The sequence below is a fragment of the Argiope bruennichi genome, chromosome 11 (genome assembly GCF_947563725.1).
Source record: "Argiope bruennichi chromosome 11, qqArgBrue1.1, whole genome shotgun sequence".
Lineage (NCBI taxonomy): Eukaryota > Metazoa > Arthropoda > Arachnida > Araneae > Araneidae > Argiope > Argiope bruennichi.
This window is the reverse complement of record NC_079161.1, coordinates 79,060,848-79,080,742: the sequence shown is the minus strand read 5'-3', so window position 1 is coordinate 79,080,742 and position 19,895 is coordinate 79,060,848. Positions and strand designations below refer to the sequence as shown.

The following is a 19,895-nucleotide window of genomic DNA, read 5'->3' as shown; positions in this document are numbered from 1 at the left end:
GTTAAATTAATTATATGTATAATGTTATAATAATTAACATTATAATGTTAAATGTTAAATTAACATTGTATAATGTTAAATTAATTATATGTATAATGTTATAATAATTAACATTATAATGTTAAATTAATTAACATTGTATAATGTTAAATTAATTAAAATTTTAAGATAATTGTTTCGAAGTATACATTCCTGTCTAACGAAGTATATATATGCCAATTGTTTGATTCTAGGGTGGATAGTCTGGCTTCCGGGATTCCGACGTATAATAGATATGTATAACATACAAGCAAATACTCTAAGCATATATTTTTTCTTTTTATACATTAACAAAATTCCATTTAAAAAAATCTTTCAAGGGTAAAAAAATTATAATATTTTATTAATTTAATCATTACTCCTAATATTTATTGGAAAATAATTTTTAAAGTATTTTGTGCAGTATAAATGCTTTCAATATACCATCACACATAAGAACCAGACAAAATTTGTTTCCTAAGAATATATATCGTGCTACTCTCATGCAAATAAAAAAATGACCATGAAAACAAACATTTGTCAGTTGTTTCATCTGAGACATAAACATTTAATCGAACAAGACAGGTTAGAGATTTCCAAATGTTCTAAGATGCCCTTTTTGCTGGGGTGGTCGCCATGGATTGGATCGCTTTCAAGCCCAGGAAACTCCTGGAATAACAAATGATAGGGAAAATGTGGGGGAAAAGAGTTTCTCATTTTGTCTGATTCCTTTCTACTGTAAGATTGGAATAAGACGAAATAGAATGCCAAAAAGAAAAGCCAGCGGGAATTGTCTATTCTAAGCTTTCTTGTGCATTCTCTAATGAAGGTGTTAGCCCAGGGAACGCTTTGAATGGCACTGGCATACAATAATTATTGAATATTAAACATTGGTGTTATTTAGCCTTTTTACAGAATCTATCGTATGATCCTTGGCGAGTTTTTTAGCCACTAATCGTCTGCATGATATTAATAGCATCCAATAATCGAATTTGTATTTTAGATGCACTTCTCTAATGTTGATGACAATATCTTTATACATCAACTTATGTGATGGAATAAATTTGCAATGAACAAAACTGGACACATTATAAAATACCTTTGCTACTACTTAAAATTTAACTGTAAATATAGTAGATTATCCAGTTTCAATGGTCTCCTTAAAACTTTCTCGCATTCTCTCATACTCTCTAATAATAGTGTTATAAAAAATAAAAAAAACCTCGCATAGTATTGGCATACAATAGTTACGAAATATTACCCTTTGACGTGAATTTAGCATTTTTACTGAATCTGTCGTGTCATCCTTGGCGATTTATTTGGCGATTAATTCCTGGTATGCAGTTAATAGTATTCGAAAATCGAATTTGTGTCTTAGACGTGTTTTTTCCAACCGATTGAAATAAAAAGTTGACACAAAATTACACTTGTAGTCACAAAATCATATTCCAAATTTGATATACTTAAACCATTGCGTTTTCCAACTATCACGTTTAGGTGTTTCTGAAATTACGGATAACAAATGATTGCTGTTGAATTTAATTCAAAATTCGATTGGTGTTTACATTATAGAACGTTACATCTGTCTAACAAAATTTAATCCATCTAGCTCTCTTCTTTTGTAGTACTAACGTACTAACTTATATTTGAACAGCCCGACAGATAGACTACATCAGAAAGGATTTTGCTCAAATCTACTGTAAGAACTGTAAACCAAATTTCATCCGTCTAGCACAAAGCGTTTTATGAGTTATCTTTCTCACAGAAAGACAAAAATAATACTAAAAATGTGTTTTTCGATCTCAGGGAAGTTTGAAACATAGGGACTCCTCAAAATTTCGAGTTCGAACTTTTTGACGATTATTATAGTTTCTTCTATACCACGCACACGAGAAAGTAAAAAAGAAACAATATTCTTCATGAAGCTGCGTTCGGTCCTCATTTCGTGTCAGTAAAAATTGTTTTACTTTCTTGTTTACTATTATGCTCGAAAAAAAAATATATAATTCGTGAAAAAAAGTCGAGTTCATTATATTGGAAAAAAATTTTTATGATCCAGATCTCTCCAAGCCCGATTAACATTATTTTGTAATAATGTCCATCGCCTTATCTGTGCATCTTTAAAACAAATAACTTAAAATCACACTTAGTTGTGACAGCGTTCTGGCATAGTGGTAGCGCGTCTTACTCGTGATCTGGGCGTCCTTGGCTCGACTCCCAGTTTGGGCATGGGTGCTCTTCCGTTGTTCTATGTGTGAATGTGCCCTCCTGTAAAAGGGGGTTGTGAAAGCGAATGTGTGAGTAATTAAGTCGTACTCTTGGCCCTAGTTGACGCTACTATAAAAACAAGAGTCGCTCACCCACCAGCTTAAATCGCTGTCTTCGTAACGGCGGGCTTGTCCATGGCAAGTGCCAGAAAAAACAACACCACATTTAGCTGGAGCTATGAATTTCGATATTTTGTTTGAACATTAAATTTGTAAATATTGACGAAATCCGTTGGGGAAATCTATGTACTTGCATTTGCTTATATGCGAAAAGTTATATACTTATTAAAAATTTTTGCAGTCTTTTAGATAGGCTTTGGTCAGCGCGGGATTTCTGACTCTATCACTAATAAAGTAAAACGGTTAAGAATATATCTACCATTAAATTGACAATGCCCCAGGGATCTCAAGAAACAATCATAATAATGGATTTAAAAAATAAGAGATTGCATTGCGATAAGATTAGATAAGAATGAGATGAAACAAAACCCCTCCCCCCCAAAAAATAAAGAATTTAAGATGTAAGTACAACTTAAAACTGACCAAGATGTTGTCAATATTTGTAATATTTCTCGAGTTATAATCATTTTTATTGAGGTACTTTCAATACAAACTCTAGTTTCGGTTTTTTTTAAACTCGTTTTATGAAGAAAGATATTTTTCCACTATGTTTCTTCCTTCAAACAATTATAACTCAACAAGAAATGAAGCAAATACAATTATTTATATATCAAAATAATCTGTACAAAACAGTAGATGTTTTGTGTCTCAATCAAAGTGATATTTATAGAAATAAATTTTTAATAGCTATTTAAATGTTAAAATTACAGGAAAAATCCCGCTTTTTCTATTCATTGTTGATGAAAAAATTGATAAAAAAATCTATACATTTTTATAACTTGATGGAGGCAGACAACATGAAGACTAATATTAGGCATCATTTCCAACTAGAATGGTGTGTGTGTACAAATTAGAATTTAAGATATCATGTTTCAAAAAATAGGCTCATTAGCTCATTAAATATTATTTAATTAATTAATAATTAGCGTAATATGTTTTTTTCACTGAAATGAATTTAAATATATATTAATGACCTACTGTGAAAAAAACTGGATTTTTCAAGTTAAAATTTTTTAAAAATCTTCTAGTGTGTACGCACACCTTAAAAGGTTTCGAATTTCTCATTCTAAACATTGTACAATAACAGTGTTTTAGGCTTGATTCAGCTGTCTTTATTTTCTTTTCAGAAATGTGCTCTTAATGAAGCAGCGATGATAATTTGAACACAAAAATTGTGTTAAATATATTCGCAATGCATGTGGGTATAAACCGAGTAACTAAAACAATAAAAAGTATTGCTAAGAAACCTATTTGAAAAATTATAAATTCAAGAGAAAAAAATAACACAAATATAAATGTAACATTAAAACTCTTTTATATATGAAAATTAATTTATATGCGAAAACTTTTACAGCCTTTAAGATAGGCTTGGGCCAGTATGGAGTTTTTGACTCTCTCACTGATAGAGTAATACGATTAAGAATATCGAAAACATCGAATTGATAACGCCCCAGGGACCTCAGGAAACAATCATAATAATGGATAAAAGAAGGAGAGATTGCTATTTGGTAATTTTTCTTTTTGCAAAAAGATGAGATAAGAATGAGATGAAACAGAACTCCATGAAAGAAAAAGAATTTAAGAGGATTCGAATTCTTCATCCGAAACATTGTACCACAACAATGTCTTAGGTGAAATTCGGCTGTCTTTATTTTATTTTTAGATATTTACTCTTAATGATGCAGCGATGATGATTTGCACACATAAAAAAATGTATTTAATATATCCGCCATGTGTACGTGTCTAAACCAAATAACTAAAACGATGAAGTATTGCTGTAAAATATATTTAAAGAATTTTTAAATCTAGTAACAAATGATACAAATATAAATGTATCATTGAAACTTTTATTTTTTTTTTTTTTTCAAACTTTGTTAATGCAAAAATCCTTTTTGTGCAGTGCTTTTGTTTTGTGCTTTGAAGTTTTTCATGAAAAAAGTTATAATTTTGATTTTTTTAACTATTAAACAATTAACATTTTGGAAATAGTTACTTAGTGAAAGTCTACTGTTTAAAAAGTAATTAGTTGCAAATGTAGTTACATGACGTTCATTAATGTATCCTCAAAAATGTTTTAAACGATTTTTACTTTCACTTATTCAAAGTATTACAAAGTCATCCACATATACAAAGTATCACAAAGTCATCCACATATACAAAGTATTACAAAGTCATCCACATATATAAAGTATTACAAAGTCATCCACATATGCAAAGTATCACAAAGTCATCCACATATACCAAGTATCACAAAGTCACCCATATATATATATAAAGTATTACAAAGTCATCCACATATACAAAGTCATCCGCCTATAGAAAGTATTACAAAGTCATCCACATGTATAAGGTATTACAAAGTCATCAACATATACAAAGTATTACAAAGTCATCCGCATATAGAAAGTATTACAAAGTCATCCACATATACAAAGTCATCCACATATACAAAGTATTACAAAGTCATCCACATATACAAAGTATTACAAAGTCATCCACATATACAAAGTATTACAAAGTCATCCGCATATAGAAAGTATTACAAAGTCATCCACATATACAAAGTCATCCACATATACAAAGTATTACAAAGTCATCCACATATACAAAGTATTACAAAGTCATCCACATATACAAAGTATTACAAAGTCATCCGCATATAGAAAGTATTACAAAGTCATCCACATATACAAAGTCATCCACATATACAAAGTATGACAAAGTCATCCACATATACAAAGTATCACAAAATCATCCACATATACAAAGTATTACAAAGTCATCCGCATATAGAAAGTATTACAAAATCATCCACATATACAAAGTATGACAAAGTCATCCACATATACAAAGTATCACAAAATCATCCACATATACAAAGTATTACAAAGTCATCCACATATACAAAGTATCACAAAGTCATCCATATATATAAAAAGTATCACAAAGTCGTCTACATATACAAAGTATCACAAAGTCATCCACATATACAAAGTATTACAATGTCATCCACATATAGAAAGTATCACAAACATATACAAAGTATCATCACGGAAGGTACACGGAAAAACCTGAATGACTGGACCGCCGCAACAGCAACACTAGTGGGAACTGTGTTTGAGTCCTAAGGACCATCACTGGCCATAGTACAACCCTTCCCTAAAGAAGTACTTCCCACCATCGATGGGAGGAGCCAGACCCCTTCCCCTCCCTTTCGTGTACCCTCCAGGGTGGCGAGAGCCAATTATCATGTCAAAAACTTCTCATCCTCATGTAAGAGTTGCCACCCTGTAAGAGTCCCCTAAACAAATTATAGAGGAAATATTGTGATTGTCGAACTGGAGATTTTGAGAAACCTCCAAATTTGAGATTTCTCTGAAACCGAAAACCCATTTTAGATATTATGCCTGTCAGTCTGTCTGTGAGCACTTTAACTCAAAAGCTTTTTGACTTGCATGGTTGAAATTTAGCTTATGAAATTATGACCAAATTTGGAGAGCTTTCTCAAATTTTGAACGAAATCCATTGAGAGTAAGTCTGGCTGTCCAAATATAATTTAACACTGTAACTAAGAAAAGCAAAGGACTAGGTAAATGAAATTTAGTGCACATATTTAGCATCTAAAACTTGAATATTTATCAAATTTTGAATCAAATCAATGAATCGGTTGACAGTCTGTCAGTCTGTACTTACTGTGTTCATGTATATGGAAACTCGCAATGGTAGCTTAGTATACATGTGCACAATAACTTATAAACAAAATGACTCAACTCAATGAAATTCGGTATGTTATCTTGTGACTACAATTGTTGCTTTATATCAAATTTTGATGTCAGACAGCCAGCAAAAATTGTCCAAAATACATATTCTCGCGATAGATTCAGCAAAAAAAGCTAGATTCTCACCAAAGATCTATATTTCTCAACTATTATTTACCATTGCCAGGCAGCTTTACCCAAGAACCACAATTTTATGTGGAGGTAGGGAAAAAAGAATTAATGCTGGGTATGAGAGAACGTTTAAGGGAAACCACTGAGGCTGGTTTTATCATTCTGAACGCAATTTACAGATAGTATGCAAGTCTTTAAAGATTATCGTGATTCAAAAATTATCTCCAAAAGATTGGTTCTCATTGTTGGCACCACTTCTGTACTTTATGCACTCAAGCCTAATACTTCTTTGTAGATGTCAACATGTAAATCACTTCTCCATTTACAATAACAGATGCCAGATTCGTTGCTCATTGTAGTATCATTATGATAAATGTCAGGAGCAGTTATTTTATAAATTATGATCTGTTTTTATTGATAAACCGATTCAATATTTCTGATAAAAACAGCAAAGCGCCACAGGAATTGTGGTGGGCTCTTTCTTTATTGTCATTAATCTTCACAAATGACTGTCTTACTTCATTTTTCAATGCATTAAAAGAAGTAGCTGAAGGAATAACACATTTATCCAGTTTCAATAACAATGCTTTGGAATTTATATGTCAAAAAATTGAATTCGGCTAAGGATAAATTGTTATAAGCGATGTTGCTTATACTCTTTTTGGAATGACAAGATTTTTTTCCTGAAAAAAAACAACGTTTCAGGGTGTTTTTTTTTTTGTTATTCTAGATTGATAAAAAAATAACTAGTTTTACAAATTTGGAACAGCAGTTTAAAAAAAGCATTTAAGTTGCAATTGATACTATTGCATTGCAGAAAATCATATTTTTATATTTTTTAAATTTATTTCTTGAATTAAAATTATATACAGCATTGAACTAATTTATACTACCTCTTTTTAAAATCATTTTTTGTTTTAGTATTGTATATAACAAATTCCAAAAATGTTATATATAGTCCAAATTTCCCAAAATAAATTATTGATATTATTACTAATCTGTAATATTGCTTCCCCGCACTGTTAGTTCAATCACTGGAAAGGCCGTTTTACAATCAGCTCTGTTGGATGCTGATCGGGTGACGAATCAGTGATCCCAGAGCTTGTCGACGTATGTAGCGACTTTGGCAACAAAATAGATAATACTGACATCTTCCAGGATTTTGATGATAGAACCAATAGGAATCAAGATATGCCTGATTGTTCCAGAACCTTCTCTGCTCTGCTCCAGGAAGTATAAAAGACCGGAGTGTAAGCTGAAGGCAGTCTTGTATCGAATCGTTGAAAAAAGTCAACGGCGAATAGTTGGATCGATCAGTCCAGCGAAGATCAAGCGTTGTGTGGAGCTCAAGCGATTGCCGAATTGAGCGATGTGCCGAGTCCTAATGTTTATTGAGAAGCAACATCGTGTTCTATGAGGAGTAGCCAAATTTAAAGTAGTGAGTCGGCAGTTGGATACAGCTAAAGCGAGGAGACAGTAGAGAATTGCAAGTGTTTGGAGAGATCGTAGAGAATAACTGCGAAGATTCCCTCTTCCTGTTGAATACTGTCTGGTCGCCTTGTGTGCTGTAGTTGTTATTACTACCTATTATTACGTGTGGCCTATTGTTTGTTGTAGAGCGCTGCTGTGTATAGCCTGTGTTCGCTTCGGCTGTGTCTTCTTCATATGTGTATTCGTTTCTTCGTGTTCAATAAAATTCGTCGTTCGTTATTGAGGCCTGCTGATTGTTTTCACACCTTCCACCCACTACAAACGAATCCGATCACTTTATGGATTTAGTGGAATTAAAGTTCCCTAACAATATCAAACAAGTAAGGATACCAGATGACAGATAAAGAAAATTACAAAACAACATCTTGTAATATTCTTTGTATCCGTTATCATGTTTATAAAATTTTCTCGAAATTAAACATTCCCACCTTAGAAAAACATGAAGGATTTTATATATATTATAATGGCATGAAATTTGATTGACAAATAAATCAGAGATTTTTGGTGAAATAAATATAGTGCAAGAAATTACCTAGAGATGGCGATAGAGGAGGACAAAATGTTCAACATAGTTTTTATATGAATCCCATGGTTCTTCCTTTCTGCTCTAAAATAGCGTTCACAAATATTATAAAAAACAATATATTCTTGCGAAAGTTGCTCTCTGGTGGGAATTCATTTCAAAATTCATTGGTAATTTCTATTTGGTATATCACAGTATTTCTTGAAATGCGTTATACGCCCAAACTTGAATCTTTCACTTTTTTGTCAATGCATTTCGAGCCTATTTCATTAATTTTTACTACAACATAAGCTTAATTAATATTAAAGTCCCTATTTGAAGCAGCACTATGGCTTTTTGGGGATGGACCTCCTAATGTTGAACTGAGGTCAGATGACGTGACCGACACCTGTGCTGACCCTTGCACCAAACTTTCACACCACAACAGAGGGAGGACGTTTGACCCCGAAGGATTTAACGTGTATACCAGACTCGCTTGCACGACGGCTCTTCAGGGGAATCAGACACCGAACCTGGAATCTTCGGATCCCATAGAGAAACGTTACCACCAGGCTATAGAGTCATTCTAACATCGTCCATCTCATGAAATTGCTTTTTAAACTCATCTCGGTTATCATATGCAAGAAAACCCATTTCCTGAATAGCATCACTCATTATTCATCAATAATCTTCCTTCGTTCATTCATCAACAATCTTCATTCATTCATTCATCAACAATCTTCCTTCATTCATTCATCAACAATCTTCCTTCATTCTTTCATCAACAATCTTCCTTCATTCATTCATAACAATCTTCATTCATTCATTCATCAACAATCTTCCTTAATTCATTCATTACCAATCTTCCTTAATTCATTCATTAACAATCTTCCTTAATTCATTCATAACAATCTTAATTAATTCATTCATCAACAATCTTCCTTAATTCATTCATCAACAATCTTCCTTCCTTCATTCATCAACAATCTTCCTTAATTCATTCATTAACAACTTCCTTCATTCATTCATTAACGATTCATTCATCAACAATCTTCCTTAATTCATTCATTAACAACTTCCTTCATTCATTCATTACCATTATTACTTAATTCATTCATTAACAATCTTCCTAAATTCATTCACCAACAATCTTCCTAAATTCATTCACCAACAATCTTCCTTAATCAATTCATAACAATCTTCCTTAATCAATTCATAACAATCTTCCTTAATTCATTCAAAACAATTTTCCATAAAACGTGTTTGCATCTATAAATTCCCTTTATCAAAAGAAGAATGGAGTCCTGTTTCCATGTTTAGATCTGCATTTGCTATCATAACGATTCAATCGACTTGGAATCGTTTGTAACAGGTGCTACATTCTGACACATAATGAAATGATAACTCAACATAATAAATCACCGGAAGTATTTTCCCCAAAACGTCCTCGTGTACTCTCTAATAAAGTTGTCATGCTACAGGACGCCTTGCATAGCACTGACGCGCAATAGTTACGAAATATTAACCTTTGCTGTGAATTTAAAATTTCTGCAGAATCGTTCGTGCCATCCTTGGCGAGTTATTTGGCGATTAATCCCTGGCATGCGGTTAATAGTATCCGGAAATCGAAATCCATTAGATGCTATTTTCCCATCCCATTGAAACCAAACTACAACACAGAACTAAACTTGCAATCGCAAAATCGCAATCCAAATTTGATATATTTAAGGCATTGCGTCTTTTAATTATCGCTTTTACATGTTTCTGAAAGTATAGACCGACAGAATGGTCAATCCCTTGTTGGATTAGGATCAAAATTTGACAGGTGTTTGCACTATAGATTTTAAATCTGTGTACTGAATCTTATTTATATAAATCTCTCCATTTTGTAGCCATCATGCGAATTTATATTCGAACAGCCGAATAGACAAGTTCCTCTGAACGGATTGTATTCAAAATTTGACAGAAATAGTCAAATTTGGTGTAAAGACCATATACCAAATTTCAACTGTCTAGCTGAAAGCTTTCATGAATTATCTTTGTCTCAGCTAGACAGACATAATGCCAAAAATGTGTTTTTTCCAACTCAGAGAGTTCTAAAACGTGGGGATTCGTCAGAATCTCGAGTACGAATTTTTTTTTAACGATTGCAATACTTTTTCTGCACTACGAGAAAGTAAAAAAGATGAACATAATAGAATTTAATCGAAACAGATATCAGTTCAAACAGAAAATCAGACAAATTTTATATTATAAAGAATTATTCTTAGAGTTTAGTGTATTGAAACTCAAATTGATTTTCTTTTTCAATCTTCACAGACATTTTTTTTTGTTTATTTATTATTTAACTTATCATATTTCGTTCTGATATGAACGTAAATAAAATGTTAAATTAAATCAGCCAAATATTTAAAAAAAAATCTCAATTCATTTCCATATTTTTCGAATAATGAGTTTTCTATGCTTCAGTCAGATGAAGACGTTTCAATTGTGTTTACATATTTTTGTGAGATTCTCCCAATTTGTAAAGCAAATTAAACCCAACAACTTTAAAAACATGTGTTACAACTTTATGTTACAACTGATGATACAACAGTTGATACTTTAAAAACAGTGTACCACCCGGAGAGAGTACTTTTCCTTCGACTTTCTTATAAATTTAGACAATCAATGCCTTCTTTTCTGTTTTCCTTTAATCATCTTCGGTCTCTTCTGAACGTAGAGCAGAGTTGGGGTAAATTATCGAAAAAGAAAACACTCGCAGATCAGCGTGGTTCGCACGCAAACTGCATACCCCTCCATTCAGTTTGCCCGTGCACTAATGCGTATGATATAACGCGCTCGGTATAGCGCGTTTTGTGCTTCGTATTATAATGAAAAAATGCATTATGAATATGAAGAAGAATATGCATTTTGTGATCATGTTCTCCACCGGTTGGATGCAAAGATCTACAAGTTGGGCCACATACAAAATGTTATTTATCTAGATCATGGGATTTCGAATTATCACTGTCTAATACAAGCATAAGTCCCATCCTCAGTGATATTTGTCTAAAATTGAATACAATTCTGAAAATTTTGTGTAGCAAACATCATCAATGAAGTGTAATTCTATTCATTTAAGCTATTATAACAAAATAAGGAAGAATAGAAAGGAAGATAAAAGTCTCTCTCTCTCTCTTTGTGAAGACAGACAGACTTTTCTTTGACATATTTCGTGTAAATTTTGATAAAAATCTGCACATTTTGTACTAAGAATATAAATACCTTTAATAACTGTAAATCAACGCGTTATTGAGTTGTCATTTTTACAGATAAGTGAAAAATCCAAAAAATATGTTTCTCAGGTTCAGGATGATTTAAAACGTAGTTGCTCATGCAAATCTCGTATTTGAATTATTAGACGTTTTTACAATACTTTCCCTTTGTATTCTTCATCTTCTCTTTATTTCGAAGCATTACTAAATATCGTTTCATAACTGAGGATATAATTTTACACTCTCACATAGCTTTGGATTTATAAAAATTAAATTTAAAATTCAAAAGAAAGCTTTTTAATCAAATAAGATTAGATAAAAGATTGGCAATTCAAAATTTTATGCTTCCCGGGTTTCTGGAAAAAAAATAAAGTATTTAAAATTTCCCCTGCGCTTTATCATCTTTATGTATTTATTTAAGTGCCCTCTGTTTAAGATTCAGAAACATTACCCTATCGTTAATTTTGGTTAGTCATTTATGAGATGCATTTATCTTAATTTTAGAAATGAGAAATGAGAAATCTTGATTTTAGTGGGAAAAGATTACATTTTGTAAATTTAAATAGAAGTTTCTGTTTCAAACGTGCCTTCTAGCCCTATATTTATTAAAAATAATTCGTAAAATAAAAGAGTTGATTAAAAATTGATTAAATTTACATAAAGCAAATTGAGAACAAGAATAATTTCATTTAAAATTGTCTGTAAAATGTATTATTAATTTCAGGTAAGTAGTTTGACTCAAAATTTATTATCTTTCGTATTTATCTAAAATATTTTGAATCTGGTTTCGAATTGAATGTAGTAGAGTTTATTAAATATGCTTTTAATCGTCTAGGCATACACGTGACACTTTTTTTTCTGTTAGTTGGGGAGGGATTCTCTGCCATTCTTCTATGACAATTTGTCTCACCTTTTCTTTATTAGAAATGGTTCTTTCATGTATTTTTTTCTCAAGATATGCCCATAAATTTTCATTGGGAGTTAGATCTGGCGATTGTGGAGGATGGTCTAAATTCTTCGCAACACGATATAGTCATAATTCTTTCACAATCTTTGATGTATGTTTGAGATCGTTATCATTTTAGCAGGCCCAACCTCGAGACAGTCCCAAATTCGCAACACTAGGGGCAACATTATCTTAACTCATATAATAATATATGAGTTTAAAGAGATAAATTTAAATATGAATTCATGAATTCAATCATGCAACTGATCAAATGAGAATTATAAAATTATAACTTGAGTTGTTTCTCCGAAATGAGAATTCTCGCATATTCCTTAAAATGCTTTTATCGCCAATCTTTTTATATGAAATCTTGGACCATGGGCAAGCCCTAGAGGGCCACGAGTGCTCAGATTTTTATTTTTAGAACCGAATACGTAAGAGTTTATAATAGAATAAAATATAGAATAAAAACTGTAACTGTGCATTATTTACAAGACATTGGATAAAAATAATTATGAAAGATCGATCTATGGAGTGAATCAACCATTTTTACTGATACTGTATTCAGAGTGCGTATACTTTGATGATTTTTTTCTTTTTTTGGCGATTAACCGCTGACTTAAACAATTAATAGAAATCGAATATTTATTTCTGATACTTTTTTTCTAAATGATTAAAACCAAAATTTGACATAGAATTACAATTGTAGTCACAAAATTATATTAAATTCCATTCATTTAACTCATTGCATTTTTTATTTATGGAAATTTATTAAATAAAATACAAACCAATAGAAGTTGATTCCTTGGACAGATTTTGTTCAAAATGAGTTGAAACTCTACAACTGAAGTGCTAATCTAAAATTTTCAATTACCTAAATTGTAGGTTTTTAACCCTTTTCTCTCGGGATGGCTCCTCTCGAGCACCATTCAAGACAGTGCATTATTTTCATATTTTATTTATTTATTTTATTTTGACTCTTAAATGTGCTTACAGAGCAATAAGAATATGTAGATTAATTTTTAATAAATATATACATATATTAATTTTTGGAGCAATGAACAAATCTTTTGTATTTCTTGAATAATTGGGCACTGAATTACTTTCCCGAGTGTAAAGGGTTAAATTTTCAGGTTTACAATGCATTCAAAAGAAACCAACAACAGCCTTGACGGAATTGGTTCCCCGTTTGATACGGCTTATCATCTTAGATGTCCGTATTAGATGACCGTAGATCATATTAAATCAGGATGCCAAATTTTATCAAATCTTTACATTTTATAGTTAACATATTTATTTGCTCTCAAACAACTGAAAAAATAAATTTCCTTTGAATAGATTTCGTTTAAAATTTGTTATTATTTATGAAATGGATGCAAGGTCAATATACTAAATTTCATCCGTCTAGCTCAAAGTACTGTTGTGTTATCGTATTCACAGACAGAAGGACAGAGCGACAAATAGACATAATTTAAAATGTGTTTTACCCATTCAGACAGGTTTCAAATGAGGAAATATGTCAAAATCTCTGATTAGATTATTTTGGTTATTACAATGCTTTGTATATTCCTTACACTATAAAATAAAAATAGTATTTTCTGTTAACATGGAGATAGTGCTGAAGCCTGAAGCGAAATTTTGCAAATTTGTATACTAAATTGAGATGGGTTTGTATAGTACACTGAAGACAATATATTTCTCAGTGAAAATAAGTGCCAATGACTTGTCAGGCTACATTGGAAACGATACTAGGCTGCTTTGCTAGACTACGATGATAAGGAAAAATACCAAAGATGCATATCATGATACTTAACGTATAATTTAATCCTGCATTGCACTAACTACTAAAGAATGAATACTAAAGCACGAATTAAATATTCAATCCATGCTACTTAACACTAAGCATACCAACACTTAATACTTAGTTTAGTTTAGTTTAGTTATATTAACGTCCCGTTTTAAGGCAACACTAGGGCTATTTTAAGACGGACCTCGTCATTTTGAACCGCGGTCAGATGACGAGGACGACACCTGCCCAACACTTAATACATACCTATTTCTACCATAGCCGATCAAGTGACCGGAATTTATGTTTCTTTATTGAATGTATGAAATATGAATTTTAAAAAGGAATTCCAATTAAATTAAACAAAATTATAATTTAATTATAATTATTATAAATATTATAATTAATATAAATTATTATAATTTTTATTATAACCAAACAAAATTGTATATTGTCAATCTTCATACATTACAAACACAGAGAATAAGAAATATTATTCCATTGCTTTTTGCCTTATTTGCATATACAGGGTGTTTTTATTGTACATTTTTCGCAAACATATTTTTCACATTTAGAACAAATTTTGATTGTTTTATTGTCGTTACAATACCCTATTTGACATGTCTTACATTGATAAGAATCTGTAACAGATTTAGGCATCTATCTTTTTATATTTGTTCTTTCTTTCGGTTGTTCACGGGCATCTCGAAAATCGGCGACAAGTTCTATTGTTAACTAGAGTGAAAAATCTTGTCTCGATCTATTTTCGATCTCGATCTATTTTTGTCTGTCGTGTGCTTGTACAAATTCCATGCAATTATAACAACTAAATCAAGAATATTGAAAAATACCTGGAGAGGCCAGTCTGCAAGATTTAGATTTTGTGGTATATTTCCTCGCCATTTGATCGGTCAGATTTACACCAAATTTAGTTTTATCGTAACATGAACGATCTCAGGTTGCAGAAATGCGGAACTAACTGAATACAATACGTTGAATACGCATTACATCATAATTTCTCATCCGGTAACCTTATAAAGCAATAAATTGTCCCCCCCCGGTCAAATGACCGGTTGTGGTAGATAAAGGTATACGACAAGTATTAACTCAAAATCAACAAAATAAAAATAAAAAAATAATAGAATATTAACTGTATATAATTCTTAGAAAAAGTCACGAGGTCAAATGTGCAAAAGCGATAACATGATATGCGCATTTTCTATTCAAAAGTTCATAATCGCTCATTTGACCGGTTGTGGTACGTTTAGTGTTAAATAAAAGTCAAACATATGGTTCAAAATGTTTCATTGCACATTTCATATTACAAACCTGTGGGCTTATTCTCCTCTCGACTACCATGACTTATCAGAAGAGGGGAATAGGTATTAAGTCCTGCACAGAAATCCCGCAATTGAGAAGTAGTAATTCGATATAAAAAAGATTTAATCGGCAATTTTCCTCCCTAATCTGACATTCGTGTATCCTGTCACAAAACGCCGCCTATACTGATCAGTAGTACTATAAAGTAAGCCGTGTTTTGAAACCGTGTGATTTTCCTGCGGCTCATACCTAATATCTAATAATATCGAACTAACTATCTAATTAGATAACAACTTCTCTACTATAGTCAAGAGAAAATAAAGAAGTATTCATATTGTTACGAAATTTCCGGGGGTTCGTTTGGATAGTGGGAGTTATATGGTGTGGAGATCGCTCAATCAGCAGGCGGCAGTAGAAAATAAAACAACGACGTTTATTGACACGAAGACACACAGGACAGCACAAAGATGACAACTATATACAGCACAGAAGACGATTATCTTCAGCCGAGACATGCAGCATACAATAGCATGCACAGCAGCATACAACAGTATACACAGCAGTATACAACAGTATACACAGCAGTATTCAACAGTATACACAGCAGCTCTACACCGTCGCTGCTCCGCTAGTCCCTGGAAGACTAGTTCTTCAGCGTCGCTTCCGACTACTCTTCGACTCCACTGGTCCACGACTCAATTCACCGTCATTTCACCACTACTGGGTCACGACTCCAATTCACCACTCGACTCACCACTCCTCTGCTCTGCTCTGCCGCTTCCGACTTCTTCTCAATTCACACTCCCGGTTCACGACTACCCGGCAGATGCGGCTGCTTCCTTTTATAGGTCTCAGGAGGCGGGGCTAGACGCATCTCAACCAATCAGGAACGTTCGAGGCGTATCTCCGTTCCTACTCGACGGATCGGGAAAATTCTCAATGTTTGGGGTATAATCTATTTTGGCGCCAAAGTTTCCAAATTCGTCGCCAAGTCGCCAAATGGTCGCCAAGTTTGTTGCCAAGCTCTGGGTCCTCCTATGGAACCAGCTATGCTGGGAAGCCGCATCGCAGGTTCGTAACAATATAATTAGATAGACAGTCCGATTATCAAGTGAAAGTCGTGAAAGTAAGCCTGTTAACCCCTTCTCTGCCACCGACCAGACTAAAGATTTTATTCTATACCAATGATCACCAGTTCAGTCGATTTATCATAAAAAATAGTGCTAGAAATATATATAAAAGTAATTCTGTTGGTTAGTTGACTATTCATATTATATTTACCATTCAAAGCCCTCTACATTTGAACACGGGTATATTTCTACATAAAAATAAAACGATGTGAGGTGGTTTCAGCATCTATTTTCCCTGTTTAAATAAAAAAAAAATCTTTATCTATTTAGAATATAAAAAAGTAAAAAAGAAGTTGCGTCAACATAAGGCACTAGACAATTAATTTTTTTATGATATATGCAATTTTATCATATAACTGCAGGGTGAAATTTAAGCTGATTTCAATAATTATACATTCAATCAACTAAATAACTTATTTACAGCATTTTTCCTTCAAATCTCAAGATTTATTTCTAATAAAATGATATTAATTAAGTTAACTGAAATTTAAATTAAGTAATATCAATTGAAAATCTAGGGTTAAGAAAAAAATAATCCAGGAGATTATTTTTCTAACATTCTTTGCTTTTGTATATACAGTCGAATTTGATTTCACCGACACTGGTGGGACAACAATAGAATTCACTATCTCTAAAATGTGAAATTTACAAATCTCAGTCTAAAAATCATGATAGGAAAAAAAAAATTATATTAAGTTCTAAAATTTTGAATAAAATCGATTTTTAACTTTTAATTGTTCTCTCACAAATAAAATATTTCATAAATAAGTAAGCAACAAGTAAATTTAATAAATAAAGTTAAATTAATAAGAACTGCTTTATAATATTTTGAATAATATTAAGATCAATAAATTACTAAATTTTAAATTGTTCATAATTAGAATTAAATAATTCGACAATCAAACTTCGTAATATTAGCTTCATAACTCATCAATTCACTTTATAATTGCACATTAATTTAACATTAATTTTTTTTTAAATATGTAAGATTTTTCTATTTGAATATCCAGCAGAGTTGTAGCATTTCTAAGTGTATCAAATCATATGACAAATAAAAAAATATATATATTCACTTAAATCTTTGAGATTACAAACTAGGAACTTATTAGTTAAAAAATGGGTTTCAAGATTTAAGGTAGTTTTTACATTTTCTTTTATATTTGTTATCCAATTAAACGAAATAAATTCAAATCGCAGATTGCGATTCATTCCTTTACTATAAAATTTAATATAAATTGTACTTATAAAAAATTTACGAGACCATAAAACGAAATAACTTTTTTCAGCAATTTCAGTTTTAAGAATTTTTGAATCAATTAAAATCCATTACATTGATTAGATCAACTATTAGATATAAAAAAATAAAAATTGGAAGGGCGTAGGATCTAGATTCCTTTTTTTTTTATTTATAGATATTTCGTTGAATTAACAATCACTATTATGTCTTTTAAAAAATTATCTTACTAAAATTTACAAGAAGAAGCGTTGCTTAGCAACAATTATGCTAAAAAAATTGAAAAGACGAAATTACTTTTTCATTAAGTCAAGAAAAGAAATCGTTCTCCATTTTAAAAGCAAACTTCTCAAGGTAATGCATGTTCTATAAATACAAAATTCAAGATTTTTAAGCAAAACATTTAATAATAAGGAAATACATCATAATATTTCAGAAAAAAAAATTATCATGGATTTACTATAGTTATTCTTTAATAAAATAATTCTTTAAAAGAAAACCAATATCATATACTTTTCTATGTCAAAGTTGAACAACTTATGCCAAGGAGATAATGAAACTTTTAAAATGAAACGCTTTCCGTGATTGAAAGTAATATGTTTCGGAAAGGAAATTACATTTTCCCTTGCACTTGTAACCAAAGGAAAGAATCTAGAATAAAAGCTTTATTCTATCATTTACTTAGTTCTTTCTGCAGTATCATAAATTTCAAAAAATTAAATGACAAGCATAAAGAAAGGTGCAATATTTCAAGCATTTTGAAGCGTAATTCGATACAAAAGACGTTATGTAGTTGATGATGACTCAGAAAATTACTAAACTTTTTTTCAAAATCTGGTTAATATCTGCTTATCTTTATTTCGTACATAATATTACTTTTCATTATAAATAAAATCTGATTTATTTATTTATTTTATACTTTTTATTCATTCGGCATATTAATGCTCCAAATTATCGTCTGCTTTATTTTTTGCATCGAATTAGGAAAAATGTTTGATTTTTATTCAAAAAAAAAGTAATTCTAGTTCAAGTCGAACATAAATTAATTTATTACTTGAATGTACATAGCCCTTTTTTGTTATTCAAAACATATAGCATTATTAACGAAATCTGAGTTATTAATTTAGTTTATATTTCATTCACTTGGCATATATTGCCACTTTTTAAAAAAGAAATAAATAATGAAATTTATATAGTGCTTATTTACTTATTTCAAAAGTGATTAAATATACTTGAACCAAAATTAGATACTAACTGAAAAAGAACAAATAAAATAAGTAAAAAAATAAAGAAACAAAAACTTACTATTGGTAATATTACGGGTAAAAAAATGATCAGAAAATGCTTACTTAAAAAGAACAAATAAAATAAGTAAAAAAATAAAGAAACAAAAACTTACTATCGGTAATATTATGGGTAAAAAATGATCAGAAAATTCAGACGCTGCACGTGACTTAGTTCTTTAGATTGAATATTTTATCTTTACCTTGGAAAAGAGATTTGAATGGGTATTTCCTTTTTAATTTTATGTTGTAAAATAAATAATAGTTTCTAAAGCTATTATCTTTGTGACTATATATGACTGTATATATGACCTCACGTTATTATATCGCGTTCATTATTTATTTTCCTATCGGGTTCCAGGAATTTTTATAGAAAAAGAAATATTAATTACATTTTGAACAACAATCATTTCGATACTTGAAAAGTATTCATATACTTTAAAAAATTTTTAATGTACGAATTTTATTAAAATATATCAATTATAGTTGCAAAAGAAAGAAATTATATCGTTATTTAATGAATATTCATATATTTTTTAAAACTCACTGATGATTCAATCTAGTTACTACCAGAAGTAAAACCTTATAAATGTATTCCGAGTTGTTTATTTACTGTGCAGTTTTTAATTTAGATGATAATTAATTCTTCAA

General features: G+C 31.0%; 1 protein-coding gene and 1 long non-coding RNA gene across 3 annotated transcripts in view; one reads left to right on the top strand and one right to left on the bottom strand.

The window, feature by feature from the left end:
* LOC129957614 (uncharacterized) overlaps positions 1–19,895 on the bottom strand; it is a 269,845-nt gene that overhangs the window by 237,670 nt on the left and 12,280 nt on the right. The window lies entirely within an intron of this gene.
* The window catches only part of LOC129957613 (uncharacterized), a 78,227-nt gene that overhangs the window by 55,497 nt on the left and 2,835 nt on the right, over positions 1–19,895 (top strand). The gene's annotated exons all lie outside the window — the stretch shown is intronic.